The sequence below is a fragment of the Pogona vitticeps genome, chromosome 5 (genome assembly GCF_051106095.1).
Source record: "Pogona vitticeps strain Pit_001003342236 chromosome 5, PviZW2.1, whole genome shotgun sequence".
NCBI classification, from domain to species: domain Eukaryota; kingdom Metazoa; phylum Chordata; class Lepidosauria; order Squamata; family Agamidae; genus Pogona; species Pogona vitticeps.
The window spans coordinates 58,969,564-58,985,649 of record NC_135787.1 but is presented as its reverse complement, the minus strand read 5'-3'; the positions used below and the strand labels follow the sequence as shown (position 1 = coordinate 58,985,649).

The following is a 16,086-nucleotide window of genomic DNA, read 5'->3' as shown; positions in this document are numbered from 1 at the left end:
TCTAAAGATGATGCACAAGAAAGCCCTCATATGGTTTGCTGCAGACAAGCAGACTAAGGACATGGATTTCTGGAACCATGTCCTGTGGTCTGATGAGACCAAGATAAACTTCTTTGGTTCAGATGGTGTCAAGCGTGTGTGGCGGCGGCAAACAGGCGAGGAGTACAAAGACAAGTGTGTCGTGCCTCCAGTCAAGCATGGTGGTGGGAGTGTCATGGTCTGGGGCTGCATGAGTGCTGCCGGCACTGGGGAGCTACAGTTCATTGAGGGAACAATGAACGCCAACATGCACTATGACATACTGAAGCAGAGCATGATCCCCTCCCTTTGGAGACTGGGCCGCAGGGCAGTATTCCAACATTAGAAAACCCCAAACACACCTCCAAAGTGACCAGTGCCTTGCTAAAGAAGTTGAGGGTAAAGGTGATGGACTGGCCAAGCATGTCTCCAGACCTAAACCCTATTGAGCATCTGTGGGGTATCCTGAAATGGAAGGTAGAGGTGCACAAGGTCTTTAACATCCATCAGCTCTGTGATGTCGTCATGGAGAAGTGGAAGAGGACTCCAATGACAACCTATGAAGCTCTGGTGAACTCTATGCCCAAGAGGGTTAAGGCAGTGCTTGGAAAATAATGGTGGCCACACAAAATATTGACACTTTGTACCCAATTTATTTGCCAGCGGTTTAGACATTAATGGCTGTGTGTTGCATTATTTTGAGGGGACAGCACATTGACACTGTTATATAAGCTGTATACTCACTGCTTTTCATTGTAGCCAAGTGTCATTTCTTCAGTGTTGTCACATGAAAAGATGTACTAAAATATTTATGAAATATGAGGGGTGTACACACTATATACAAAGTGTGTATGAAGGGGTGTACTAACTTCTGTGATAGACTGTAATTCATTAGCTGCTACTTTGTTGAATCTAGCTCCCGTGCTTCAAGCATCCAGACTCCACAGACCCACCCTTTTCTCTGGCATTAAAACTCTTCATTAGGATTATAAGAAAGCAAGCAAAGAAATAAACCAGCACTCCTACAACATGTTAAGGGAAGGTAAATTAACACGATTCCCCACCACTCAGTAATATGTAGGTGAAAAGTGTTCTAACGTCGTGTGTGTGTGTGTGTGTGTGTGTGTGTGTGTGTGTGTGTGTGTGTGTGTGTGTGTGTGTGTGTGTATGCCTCTTGCCTGTTGCACCCCATAATGTTTGCACATTTATCACAGATATCAGACAGGGAAGCTGTTCATGCACAGCCATCCTTTCTCAGATAGTTGCACGCCAGGATTAGGGACAATGAATGCTTAATCTCGGTTTGGCTACAGAACCAAGTTATGCTCTACCCTTCAAAAGGACAGAATATTTAAAAAGGGTCAGCTTGTTCAAAGCTTGTCCAGTACTTGGTTAAGAAACTAGGAAGAAATATGTCATAGGGTTTGGGAAGACTCCAGGCAAAAAACACTGGGTAGCCATTGCCACTTAGGGTCAATGGGTCGCTATATGTTGTTTATGGAAGACATACAAGAGTAACAGATGGTCCAGTGGTCAGACTCAGTATAAGGCAGCTTTCTATGATTCTAGTTCCTATGTCTCCTCCCCGCACCAGTCCTTGTTTTGCAACTTGTTATTGTGCTAAGTTAATAATGCTATTTTAAATTTCTGCAGTATTAATGTGGCTGCGGAACATTTTTTTTTTAAATTCATGGAGGGAGATAACTTCACCAGCTTTACACTGTCTTCATAAAATAGCACTTATTAGCGGGATCCATTTATAGATTTTCAATACGTTTTTGCAGTTTCAACAGACATTGTAACAAGGGTCTTTTTTGAAAAGAAGAATGGTTGGAAAATGTGGGTAGTAGGGTTATTGTGAAAAAAGTGGGGCAAAGACTACAAATGATCAGAAGAAAACAAGGAAGCCAAAAAAAGTGATATTTCTGTACTTCTTTCTACTTGGTGATTAAATATAATAAAAGGGATAAGAGTTATGTATCCACACTTCAGGGCAACCTTTACATTTTTACATAAGGATGGCTGACAGTTGAGGGGAGAAAGGGTTATAATTTACATTCAGTTCTAGCGAAGTTCTTGTGAATAAACATCTGCAGCTGTCTTGATGAAGCAAGCAAGCAAACATTGTTTCTGTAATGTTTTATATGCTTCAGTTTTTAAAAAATCTGGCTTTTGTTTTGCTAGTGAAGATGATAAGTTGCAAGTTCTATGTCAGATGATACTGTCTTTCATTTCTAAATTAAAAACAACAACAATGAAAAAAGGTATGATAAAATGAATACAAAGAAGCTAAAGCCTAGTGTAAAGATCTTGCTCTCACACATTAAAGGTCTCCTCCTTTGTTTTTAAATACAGTTGAAATCCCTGATTGTACATATGAGCATAAACCTCCCAAACTGCAAGCACCATAAACTATACAAAATAATGTTGTAAGGTCAGGAATAACAAAGCAGCAGCAGCATTACAATAATGGTTAAATCTCAGATTGGTGAAGTAAAGTGGTCAAAACTGGAAGGGATAGCCTAAAACCTCAGAAAAATTAAACGGGCATCATGATGACCTTGAGAGGGTCAACTGGGCCAAAATTAGCAAAGTGAACTTCATCAGAAATAAAAGCTAAGTTCCACATTTTGATAGAAGACCTAGATGTGAAAATACAATGTTAACAAAAGGTGTTAACAGTCTGATATTTGTCCAGTTTGTTAACATAACATGACTGCTTGAGATAGTGCTTTTTGAGAAAATAGTTGAATGAGTTGGATATACAGTACTGAGTGTGAAGACAATATTAATGACTGGAGTCTTCCAATAATTCAAGATAAATTCTCTGTTGATCTAGAACAGTGGTTCTTAACCTTTGTTACTCGGATGTTCTTGAACTGCAACTCCCAGAAACCCCAGCCAGCACAGTTGGTGGTGAAGGCTTCTGGGAGTTGCAGTCCAAAGCTCCTGAGTAACCCAAGGTTAAGAACCAGTGATCTAGAAAGTTAGACTGAAAGCAGTGGGCTCCAATTAATATTCATTAGGTCTGGAATTTGTACCAAACAAGCCTGTGGTGTTGGAGGAGACTCTTGAGAGTCCCCTGGACTGCAAAGAAAACAAACCTATCCATTTTGAAGAAAATCAACCCTGAGTGCTCACTGGAAGGACAGATCCTGAAGCTGAGGCTCCAATACTTTGGCCATCTCATGAGAAGAGAAGACTCTGTGGAAAAGACCCTGATGTTGGGAAAGTGTGAAGGCAAGAGGAGAAGGGGATGACAGAGGATGAGATGGTTGGACAGTGTCATCGAAGCTACTAACATGAATTTGACCAAACTCTGGGAGGCAGTGGAAGACAGGATGTCCTGGTGTGCTCTGGTCCATGGGGTCACGTAGAGTTGGACACAACTTAACAACTAAACAACAAAGCCTTCTTCCTAATGGAAAATGCTGTTTACCAATAGGACAAACATATTTGGAAGATGGCTAATTTTCTTTCTTTAGAGGAAAAGCAGAGACTAGATGACCACCTATTGAGGCCCAGAAATACAGGAAATTTTGTTTTCTGCTCCTCTCACAATAGAAAAAGGGTGACAACTGGCCATCATTTCCATAGAAAATATTATCTGGCTTGTAAATATTGTGCAATTCTGCTCTTTTTCCTATAAGTGTGGAATTGACAAAGCCCATCAATAATTGTTACTGGTGCTCCAATACTTTTTCAACAAGCAAGAAAAGATAAACACTGATGAAAGGCAGACACAGTAGAACTTAAAAAGGTGAAAAGTAAAGATGAATCTCCTTGTCAAACAATATCAAAATCAAACAGACGATTACAGACCCTCGGGACTCCATAGTTCTTAATGGCAAAAGGTTTCAGTTCTGGCTGAAGAACAGAAAGAATATCGCAGGGAGAGCTCACGAATAAGAGATTCACAAGGGTGAAGATAAATTGTGATAATTTTCACTATTTTGTTCCTCGTGGCGGAGGCCTCAGTCACAAACTCTGGATAAACCCATATATATTCTCTCTTATCTAAATGTTAACCTCTAGCACTTCGTTATCTACTTCTTTGCTAATATGTTGTTTAAGCTGAACCATAGTGTACTGTAGACTACAGTTACAGATACATTCTAGGACAGGGAACAACCACAAGTATGGTAAAGATCCTACGAACACAAGATACAGATTTTTAAAGTCAATGAAGCACAAAGAGATCCAGCTCATGAACAGTTTCTTGGATCAAACTAAGCTATCCAGCATATTTATTTTGGATGTAAGAACTGATGCAAGTCTTTCTGTTGAATCAAACCATTTCATAGCTTAAAATAAGAAACTGGATTTTAAAAATATGCACATCTATTGCAACTGTTTAAATAGTTTTAAAAAGAGAGCAAGATATAATGAAATTGCTGCTTTCTCCAATGTTAACTTTGTGAATTAATTTTCTATCTGAATTATTAGCAGTAATGCACTGCAATCTGGTTTTGTAAGGAACATCACATCTATCCCTTATAAGGCAAATAAGGATGTACCAGTAGTGGATTAGCTAGTACACTGGTTAGAATGGGAAAACCAAGAATAGATGGGCTAGGGAAATTAGGTAATATTCATTTAAAAAGAAAAGCATGCACATTTTAAGGCAGGCAGGACATCATGCTTTTCAGATACAAATACAAGCAGGTATAAAGAATGTGTAGCCATGAATGTGGCCATGGAGATGGAAACGAAAGTTTATGGAACAGCTGAGAAAGAGGGAGCAAAACTAAAATCCAATTACTGATAACTCACTTCACTAAAAGCAAAAGCAAAGCAAAGTGTGCTGCTTATATACTGCCCCATAGCGCTTCAAGCACTCTCTGGGCAGTTTACAAGTTAATATGCAGGCTACACATTGCCTCCCCAGCAAGTGGGGTACTCATTTGACCAACCTCGGAAGGATAGAAGGCTGAGTCAACCTTGAGCCAGCTACCTGGGATTTGAACCCCAGGTCGTGAGCACAGTTTTGGCTGCAGTACAATGGTTTAGAGCACTAGCGCTCTACTCCGAAATGTAAAGACAAGAGGAACACTTGAGAAAAAAGGGCAGAGGAATTATCTTACTCTTTTGTTTGTATTACTACAAACCGGTCCCTTTCTTCATAAAATTCATTGGAATTAATACCAGTTAAATGCCCTGAATAGTAACAGGGCGCAATAAGGTGAACCAAGGATGTGAGAAAAATACTTGTAATCCATTTGGAACCTTGTTCAAAATCAAGGAATTTGTTCTACAACTTTCATGAGAAAGTAAGGTATCAGAAAACAAATGCTGAAATAAATTGTAACCTAGTGGTTGAAATCCTTTTGCTTAGCACACTAACTTGCACTAAAATAGGCCCATTGAATCAGTGGGGATTTGATGAGTCAACTCCTCTGAGATTTTTTAGATCCAAATATGCAAGGAATGTGATTTTATTATCTGCAGATTCCAATCCCTGTTCACATTTTCAAGGTGAATCTATAACAATATTCAGGCAGACAAGTACCTGTATTTCCCATTGATTTATTCAGATTAACTGTGGTTAAAAAAACAGTTTATGGGAGAAACATCTATAAAATACAGCTATACTTTAAAATATATTTTTGACATGTTTTGAAATAATTTAAATGAAACATATCAGGCCATTTGGAAAAAATAAGCAAAATTAAAGAGACGGTTATTTGTCATTTTTTATTTGTCTGCTGCACAGCAAGAAATTTATATAAACTTCATAACCGCTATACATTAGGCTTTAGCTCAAAATTACTGTGATTCTGTCTTTTTGTTTTTAAAGCATTTTGATAGGAATCCATATGATAATTATACCACTGATACTTATCCATTTTAGTTGCACAGCAGGACCAGTCTTGGGAGAAGGACCAGTCTTGGGAGAACCCGTTTGTAAATATATTTTTGGCCCTATTCTAAAGAAAATCAAGACCCTAGGGCTGTCACCAGACTTAATGGGTTCAATACCCCCCTCTAGGGTCTTCCAAACCATCAAAAACAGGGTCTTGGACATAGAAGGGCAAACACTGTCTAGCGCGGCCCTGAAAGTCTGCTCTCCGCTGCACTTTCAGTTACCTCTCACCCTCGGATGCAGACCTAGCTACCTTCATCTTCTAGAACAGCCACAAGACCGCTGGGCATTCACCCTCGCTAGATGTAACATACTACCATCAAGTCTAGCGCAGGGCAGGTATAGGGGCTTACCAACAGAACTGAGAGTTTGCCCATGTGGGCAGGGAAAGACTGAATCCCTGCAGCACATGCTATTTCATTGCACACTGTACAAGGATATCCGCCTGTCACATCAGACGGTCTTTCTCCCCTTTCATTCCGGATGGGCAGACCTGAGGAAAATACAATACCTTCTAGGTGACCTTAGTAAGGAAGTCACTCTATCAACCGCTAGATACGTCCAGGCCATTATCCAGAGACGCCGCAACATGCTCCCCCAAAACGAGGGGCTCCAATTATGATTTTCTGGTTCCTCCTCCCGCCAGTAATGAATCTTTCCCCGGTATTTTACTGTCTTATTGTTTTATTTATGCAGCATGCCAATAAAGGTTTCTGTACTGTACTGTACTACTGTAAATATATTTTTAATGTTTCTGCTTAAAAGTTCAAATCCTGTAATTTTCTTATTGATATATTTGGCAGACGTTCAGGACAAATTGCTTCCTTCCACTCCCTAATGTATACAACTGCCCCTGCTTATAACTGTAGTTGAACACCTACTTTGTAGACTCCAGTTTAAAAGGATGTTATCTTGGTCTTGTAGATTTCCTCTTGTATGTTGACAAATTGATCAGATTGTTGGGTGAGACACATTCTAATGAATCTTTCCATGCAACACAGTTGCAACATTTTGATACCCCTTTCATGATCATGGGTCCATCTTAAAGATTCTAAGCATCCACACTTTAATGAGATGTTTAGAATTTTCAGCTGGGGAGCTTTAGTACAGGACTAAGGTTCTCTAGTAGCAAAATTTAAGGATGATACAGAACAACAAATCCCAGGGTTGGTCTTTAAGATTTTTTGCAAGCTAAGAAGGTAATTTATGTCTAGCACTGACTCCTCCAGTTTGTCCACAACCTGTTTTTCTGCCCAAAATTCCATAAGTATTTACAAAGTTCTATAGGGACATATTACACGGGGACGTGGTGGCGCTGCGGGTTAAACCGCGCAAGCCTCTGTGCTGTAAGGTCTGTAAATCTTCAGCTGTAAGATCGAATCCACGTGACGGAGTGAGCGCCTGTCGCTTGTCTCAGCTCTTGCCAACTTAGCGGTTCAAAAGCATGTAAATGCAAGTAGATTAATAAGGACCATTTTGGTGGGAAGGTAACAGCGTTCTGTGTCTAAGTCGCACTGGCCACGTGACCACGGAAGATTGTCCTTGAACAAACGCTGGCTCTATGGCATGGAAACGGGGATGAGCACTGCCCTCTAGAGTCGAACACCACTGGACAAAAAAATTGTCAAGGGGAACCTTTACCTTTACCTATAGGCACATATTTCAATAGTGCCACACTGGTAATTCAACCACGATCTAGTGAAAATTTAAATGTGGTTAAGAAACATGGGCCTCAACTCACTCAGCTGAAGTAAATTTCATTGAATCTTATATATTTGATCTGGGGCTATGCTTGAGGAGGGATGCTCCCAAGCTGGAGGGTTGAATTTGAGGGTGGATTACTTGCAGTAGTAGTGGTGTGGGTAGCAGTTTCCTACTCCCTCTTTCCATTTTTTGGGGGTCAAGAGTGAAGCATTGGTGTAAATGGGTGTCTCCTACGTCATTCTCTTCATTGTCCCTGAAGACTGTAAGTTACAGTGGGGTCTCGACTTACGAACGGCTTGACATACGAACGTTTCGACTTACGAACCGCTCTCATAGGAATATATGGACTCGACTTACGAACTTAGATTCGAGTTACGAACTCTTTTTTTCCCTTTTTTTTAAAGCTAAGTCATCTTAGGTTAAAAGGAAAAAAGAAAAAATATCCCCCTCTAGTGGCAGAAGGCGGAATAGCAGCTTCCCATTAGTTTCTATGGACGAAAAGAGCAGATACGGATTAAATGGTTTTCAGTGCATTCCTATGGGAAATGCAGATTCGACTTAAGAACTTTTCGACCTGAGAACTGCCTTCCAATAAGGATTAAGTTCGTAAATCGAGACCCCACTGTATCTAGAAAGTCTAAGAAATTTTATGGTCCATGGTAACCACTACTAGCCAACTCTAGAAAGTTGCTCTAGTTGGCATATATTTGCAGGGCAAAAAAATGGTGGCTGTCAGCCAGTGCAAGAAATGGTTAACAACCATTGTTCTCCCTTAGGAAAAGAGAATCCCAACTATTGTTCTCCCTTAGGAAAAGAGAATTCCATTCATTTCACTGCAGATCAATTAAATGCAAAGCCTTTCTCTACGGGCCAATGTACCAGCTTTGCTTCACAGCGCAAAAAATTGGGCTGTTTGTGAATTGCGAAATGAGAGAAGGTATTTCACACCAACCCTAATCTGAATAAGCTTATTTAGAATTGGTCCACCAGTACCTGAAAACATAGGGAAAGTAACTGGAATCTTAAAATGTGACTCACTAACTGAATGCTCAACAGTAGGCAGTACAAGCAAACAATTCTAAAAGGAAGAAAAAGAAAGTATGCATTATGCCTCTGTTTCAGAGTGCAGTTGCTAAATATGCTTTCTATAATGAACTGAAAGATGGGAGGAGAAAATGTTCACTATTATTTCTGTTAAAGGCAAACAGCTGGAAGTTAGATGAATTGCTAGTAATTTACTTTCTGGCATAGACTAAATTCATAAATTCTATTAAAGTGGTAGCATAAAACTAATATACACCACTGAGAAGTCAGTTCTGGTTTGAAAAACCACATTACTCCTATCAATTCATCAGTAGCATCTAAATGTTACAGAGCTTTAAAATGTTTTTTTCCCCCAGATAGGAACCACTTAATGCATAGGAAAAATGGGAAAGCATGTAGTTAAAATTTAAACTAAAATGCAAGCCTAATAATGCAAATTTACATAAATGCATATGGTGTTTATAAATCTATTTCTTGAAAACTATTTTCAAATCCAAATTTCTAGCAAGTCCTTCAGTATTCGGCTTGACAACTGGATCACAGCCATAATTCTCAGGTGTGCATCGTTGTTTCACATGTCTTTATCTTTCTTTTCTGTTTGGAATTGGAAATGCAAGGGCTAGAGAATTTTCTGCTATGTTATACATCATATTCACTTACAGTTCTGCATACATGTTACTGTTGTTGCTGCCTGGCCACTTCTTTTGCAGACTGTTTTAGGTTACAACTACGTAGTGGAAAAATGCAAATAGATCCACTGTGAAGTCATATTAATTGGTATATTAATATGACTTCATATTAATTGGTTTCAGTCAACTACACAGGAGTGAGCAGAGAGAGGGCTGGAAATCACCTGTGTTTGCAGCTTGTTAACCATTTCAGTCTTCTTCCCACATCTGCCTTTTTCTCTCTTTCATTCCCATTCCCATTTTCTTCATATTTTTTTCTTTTAAATGCTTGCTGTCTGAAAATTAAGACAACTATGTAACCTAAAAGAAATAAAATACAAGGAATAGCAAAGAGACAGGAGAAAGTTTGTAAGAGCATTCTGATCTGACCTTTCAGCTTTGCTGGGGGCATGGTTAGAGAAGAGCTACCTTAAAACTTCCTCCTTTCTGCTGAGTCTTCCCCACCCATTTCTTTTGGTCACTTAGCTGCCCCACAGCTAGAGTAGCAAGTCTTCACTTGAAAGAAAGAAAGGAAGGAAGAAAGGAAGGGAAAATGGAAAAGACCCCAGAAATGTGAGAAGGAGAGAAATCAAACTGCAGCCGGTTTCCCTACTGCCCTCGCTCTTTCAGTGCTGCTTTATAGGAATGAATAACCTTAATATTAACAGTCTAGAATGGTTGGTGCATAATTCTTAATTGCTAATAATGCAGAAATATTGAGCCATTTTTTCCCGTTTTAAATGGGGAACCACTGAAAATGATTGATTTCTGGCCTATTGTTCAGATAAGGGGAAACAAGTTTGGTGTAAGGTCTGTGCTTGTAAAGAAAGACAGCTAGCAATGTCATAGAGATGAAGAAATAGAAGGCCTATTCAGATCCCGTCAATTCTATGCATGAACAATAACCCAGATTCTCCAGGAACCTCTCTTCTTCAGAGTCAGTGCTGAACCTGTGAATACTACAACATACAGTGGTGCCTCAGTTTACGATCGCTCCATTGAGCGATGAAATCGCTTTGTGATGGACTTTTGGCCATCGCTGGAGCGATCGCTTAGCAATGGCCCCTATGGCTAAAATTCGCTTTGCGATGATCTCAGGGAAGCGATCATGGCAAAGCACTTTTTAAAACAGCTGATCGGCAGTTCCAAAATGGCCTCCGCAAAAACAAAATGGTGCCGCTGTTTTGCCTCGCTTGAGAGGCACCCAAAATGGCCGCCGCTATGGAGGAATTTTGCTTTAAGGTAAGTTTTTAGCCCATAGGAACGTATTAAACACGTTTTAATACATTCCTATGGGCTTTTTCATATCGCTTAGCAATGAAATCACTTAGCAATGTTTTTTCCAGGATGGATTAACATCGCTAAGTGAGGCACCACTGTATTTAAAATTTATAATAAAAATCCCATTGTTTAGGCTTTTTTTCTGTATTACTACTGGTGGTTTATTTTCCTGAATGGTAATAATTCTACATTCAGTAAATATTTTTTGTATTATTGACATATGGATCTAAGATTCATCCACAAATAATCTACTATTCTTTTTAAAAACAGAAGGTTTTAAAAAACTAGTATCACATCCATCTATGTCTATAAATATTTCTTCAAAATGTATAATTAAATATGGATTAAGAGATAATCAATGGATTATTCTTCAGGGTCTAAATTAATATCTTTCACTTTACTAAACTGATATCCCTTCCCACTCTCTGTTGATACTTTTTAGCAACTGAATAAAGATGGGGGATTGCCGAACAGAGGATATTATTACATTTTTGGTTTAACAGAATCAATTGTTCAGTGCTAGTACTCTCTTATCAAGTAGGGAATATTAAGGGCATATTTATTAAGTAATAAAACTCCATTTATACTCTAAAATAAACCTTACTTCTAATTCAGTTGTATTTACATTTTTGTAGTGGAAAATTCTCAGCATGCAGCTATATAATAGATTTTTTTAACTCACAGGTCAGTTTATATACTGCTAATTTCCTGAAATCATGGTTTCTAAAATGATCTCTCCCTTTCTACCTACTGAGTATTTGGCAAAATTTTATTATATGCAAAAGCTTTATTTAATTTCTCAGGGACATTTTCACCCAGTAAATATATATTATACATGGAATGGAAATTTGAATTGTCGTAGTTCATTCCATCACCACAGGTCTGAAAGGGTTCATCTTCTATCATAATTCCTATTTGAGATGGGAAAAGTGGGACATTTCAATGTACAACAGATATAGAAAGGGGATGGGGTTCTTCTTTCTCCCCCTTCTTTTTCAATTTTCACCTCCCGTCTTATTTCAATGCTGTATGTGAAGCTGGAGTGTCCTCTCCAGAGCACAAAGCCTGGGTAAAATAATATGGAGGATAGGCTGTTACCCAAGCAGCAAATCCCCCCTCTCCATGTCGCTGAAATAGTCCAATGGAAAGGCAAGAGCCAATATAACTGGTTCGAGTGAGGCGTTGCCAGAATGACACAAACTGCTCCCGGGACTCCGTCTCCGGATTTTGCCTTGAGGTTGACTCCTGAAGCCTTTTCCATCAGTGGATATAGCCACAAGGCAGTGGAGGATTGAAATCAGAGTTTTCCTTCTCCTAGATGGACTGCCTTCCAAGGCTGACAAGTCCCACCTACCCAGCCTGCTCCCCAATAATGTGGAGATTAGAAACATAGGCCTCCGGCTGCCGGACCTTGTCTTCCAAGAGGACCACCAACTTACACTTAGAGCATTTCTACCCAGGCACCTCATTTGGCAAGAAAACAAATATGCCATAGGTGTTACAAGTGCAACAGATCCTGCACTCTCCATCTCGACTGATTGGTCAGTGAATTAAAAAGAGAGGAAGTCTGCTCCTACCCCTAGAACCTTCCTGCTCCCCCAGGTGTATGCACTGTTATTTGTCTTTCCTCTTTACCAGGTTAGAGCCTAAAAACAGAAACAGAGAATTAACTTACCCAATCAGAGTACACACACTGAATCAATAGGGAATTGAGAAGTTAACATTTGTGCAACTTCCATTATTTCAACTCTAGTATTTAGTAATATTTTGTCAAAAGGTCAGGTTCTTTTCTTATGGTCAATCCAATGTGTAAATCTAGCACCAAGATGTAGATGTCCTGTTTTCAGGTGGGCAAGTTCTATTAACAGAGCTACTTGTTACTGTTATAAACCTTAACTGTTACTTTAAAAAAAAAAAGACAAGAAGAAAAAAATATTTTAAGCACAGTATGTCTATGTGTTGTAGGTATAGACATACAGTACAGTATCTGATGTACAGAACAGATAATGAAAGAAGTAAGATGCAAGGTCTACTACCTTTTCCACCATCACAGGGGATGCAATCTTGCAGCTTCTCAGTCTTGGCAAGAAACAGAAGGGGATGGGATTCTTTTTTCTTCTCATTGAGGAATTACTTTGCACAAACTTATTTTTCCGAAAAGTCTCATGAGAAGTATTGTATATCTCAAAAGTTTTGTTGAGCTTCCCCTGTCCCCAAAATGTCATGTCAGTCTACACAGGATAACAGATGGGGATAACAGATCTGGAAGGAACGTGACTGGGGGGGGAGGGGGGAGAAAAAGAACAAAAAGAAAACAAAACAAAAGCAACGAGTTCCTAAACAAAGGGAAGTGATCTTGAAATAGTATGGAAGTAGGAATGGTTGATTTGAGTCTCCAGTAACATCACATAGACCTGATAACCTAATCCAAATTAAACAAGAGTAAACAGGACATCTGGATGAGCCCTAACACAGCTATCATTGTGAAACATGTTATTTGGGGTACTTGTTTATTTGTTTGCTGGTTTCTTCTAACCTCACTACAAGCTCCTTTCACTCTGGGAATTGGTTGAACAATTATCCACTGATTTAGCTGGTTACCATAGTTAGATATTTTACAACATCCTCACCCAAATGGAATTCAGCGCTGACTTTTATCCATAAGGCTTACATTACTGATAGAATGTACGTCTCTAAGCTTCCTTCCCTCCTACTGAGAAGAGCACAACCTAGGGATTCATGTTTCCTGCTGCTCAGTTAAATATAGTAAATAGCAAGGTATGCTTTCTCAAAGATTCCTTCCATCAGCAGGACATCCCCTTCAAGTGTCAAAGCAGAAATCACAAGGGATATATTGAATTCTATATTACAAAACATTGACATAAAAGAGTCTGAATGTGGTACTGAAGGAAAGAATAGGGCAAACACAAGAATCTGTCAGCAGGTGTTGAGACAACACTATAGTATTTTCTGTAACCTGCTGGTCGGGTTGCAAGACTACTACAAAATACATTTCTAACATGTGCTATAGGTATGACATGGAGGCAGAGTCTGAGCTCTCAGTCTATATATACTATTCTTGCAACAGAAATAAAGGGTTTCTAACAGGAGAGTTAACAGGGTCACTACAATAATTGTGAGTCATCAAAACAATGCCAACTTGTGACGAGCCTTCTTCCAAGGATGAGTCTTCTAAGAAGTAGTTTAGTGACCTTCCTTCTAGTGAAGCTTTGGGACCATGCAACTTGCCCAAGACTGCACAGGATGGTTCCTCTCCCTGCAGGCACAGTGATAAATCAAATATCATGTCCCTGGCTCTGCAGCCATGTACTCCAAGCCACCAGGCTACCCAGCCAGTCATGTAACAATACAACTAATGTTTTTCTTTTTAAAAATTGTATTAATCAAAATCATACAAATACAAAAACATCTAAAAATACACAGCCAAAATGTATATAAAGTGTCCTCTCCCTACTTCCCAACAAGGACCATTTAGGAGCTACGACCATTTCCCCCTCCTAAAGAGCCCCATTCCCCTTTCAAAATTGCATCAACTCTTATGAAGGTGTATGTCCCTTCCCCCTTATTAACTCACGATCAATCAGTTCTCCCCATATACCTATAAATATATTCTCATTTTTCTTCTTAGCTTCAATATTACACATTAACTTGTCATTAACAATTATATCCCAAACTTCTCTGTAGTATTCATTTAAATTAAAATTATGCAGTGTTTTCCAATTCCTAGCTATAATTTATTTTGCAGCTGTTAATAAATTAGGGATTAATGCTCCTCGCCAACCTAGCAGTTTGAAAGCATGCAAATGTGAGTAGATAAACAGGTACCACCTCGGTGGGAAGGTAAAATGGTGTTCCCTAGTCACGCTGGCCACGTGACAACAGAAACTGTCTTTGGACAAGCGCTGGCTCTACGGCTTGAAAACGGGATGAGCACCTCCCCCTAGAGTCAGACACGACTAGACTGAAAATGTCAAGGGGAACCTTTACCTAAAACTCCCAATCTCCGGCTCTGCAGCCAGATACCTAAACCACTGAGCTAACCAGTCAACTCAAATTTGATTTAGCTATTTCATTTATTTCCTTAAAAACCATCTGCCAAAATTTCAATACATTGTCACATTTTCATCATATATGAAAATAAGCAACAATTTCCTGACAAGCTCTCAAACACAACATGGAATAATTAACTTCCACTTGAGTTAAATGCCATCTCTAAACTGGCTTCCAAAATGCTTGTCCTTTCTTCCTTTCAAAGTAAGCATGGAGGTATGCCTGCAAACTTACCGTATTTTTCGCTCCATAGAGTGAAACTTACTGTATTTTTCACTCTGGGTAGAGTGGGCGGCATATTAATTAATACTAATTAATTAATTAAGACACACCTCTCCATAAGATGCACTTCATTTTTAGGGGAGGAAAACAGGAAAAAAATATTCTGGCAATTTCAGCCCGCTGGGCCCGTGGGGTTATGGTTGGTGGGAGCCTTGTTAGGGTCCAAGAGTGCCTTTAAGGACCCTTCAGAGGCTCCCACACCCCCCACGGGGCCAGTGGGGGCGAAATTGGCAGCTTCCAGGATCCTTCTGAGGCTTTCCAAGCCTCAGAAGGGTCCCGGAAGGTTGCCATTTTGCCCTGGCTGGCCCCGTGGGGGTGGGTGGGTGAGCTTCCAAAGGGTCTTGGAAGGCACTCTTGGACCTTTTGAGGCTCCCCCACCATCCCCCCGCTGGGCCCTGGGGAGCACTGTTTTACATTATTCACTCCATAAGATGCAGACACTTCCCCCCACACACACACTTTTTTGGGGTGGAAAAGTGTGTCTTATAGAGTAAAAAAATATGGTAATTAAGACAAGACAGATGTGCTCTTGGTCCTTGAAGGCAGATGGAAGAATAGGGATGCAACCTGTGCTGGATGGGTTACTCTCACCCTGAAACCCCAGGTCTGCATCTTGAGTAGCTTATCCTTGAGTCTGGGGTGCCCAGGTTTCAGCAGTAGCCAAGAGTGCATCTGTATAGTTAAAACTGGTGCATCTAGATGTGCCTCTTCTATGAGATCTGATTTGGCTACAGTGACACATAGCTTAGTCACATCCTGCTTGGAGCTTATAAAATGCAGGGGGAAAGCAGTGATCAAAGGGCTGTGATCCCGCAGTGCTTTGATCCCTTCCCACTTTACTACCGTGTATAAAATGACCCTCAATTTTTAGTCTATAGATTTTAGACAAAAACATCATCTTATACACAGAAAAATACGGTAAATACTAAACATTTTATTTTATATTCATATGGGGAAGGCTTTGGGTCAAATGAAGCTGATATTTGGAACCATACAAATGCAACAGCAAGGGGTAGGCATCAAAGATGAAAATGAGAATGAAAAGCTTGGTAGGAGTCAGTTTATTTAATAAAGATGCATATAAATGCATATCACATAGTTTGTTTTGTGAAAAGCCCTTGGCTCAGTTAATCATGTATAATATTTATATGTGAT

At 39.7% G+C, this 16,086-nt stretch overlaps 1 protein-coding gene across 4 annotated transcripts in view; it reads right to left on the bottom strand.

The window, feature by feature from the left end:
• The window catches only part of TENM3 (teneurin transmembrane protein 3), a 1,852,170-nt gene that overhangs the window by 1,446,205 nt on the left and 389,879 nt on the right, over window positions 1-16,086 (bottom strand). Inside the window, exons 1-3 of one of the 4 annotated variants that reach the window (XM_078393882.1) lie at window positions 12,615-15,046; window positions 12,156-12,224; window positions 9,483-9,593 (exon numbers count right to left, since the gene is read on the bottom strand). The exons of the other annotated variants lie outside the window; for them this stretch is intronic. The gene's annotated coding sequence lies outside the window, so the exon portion shown is untranslated. Of the gene's footprint in view, window positions 1-9,482; window positions 9,594-12,155; window positions 12,225-12,614; window positions 15,047-16,086 lie in introns of those variants that run through there. 4 annotated transcript variants of the gene reach the window in all.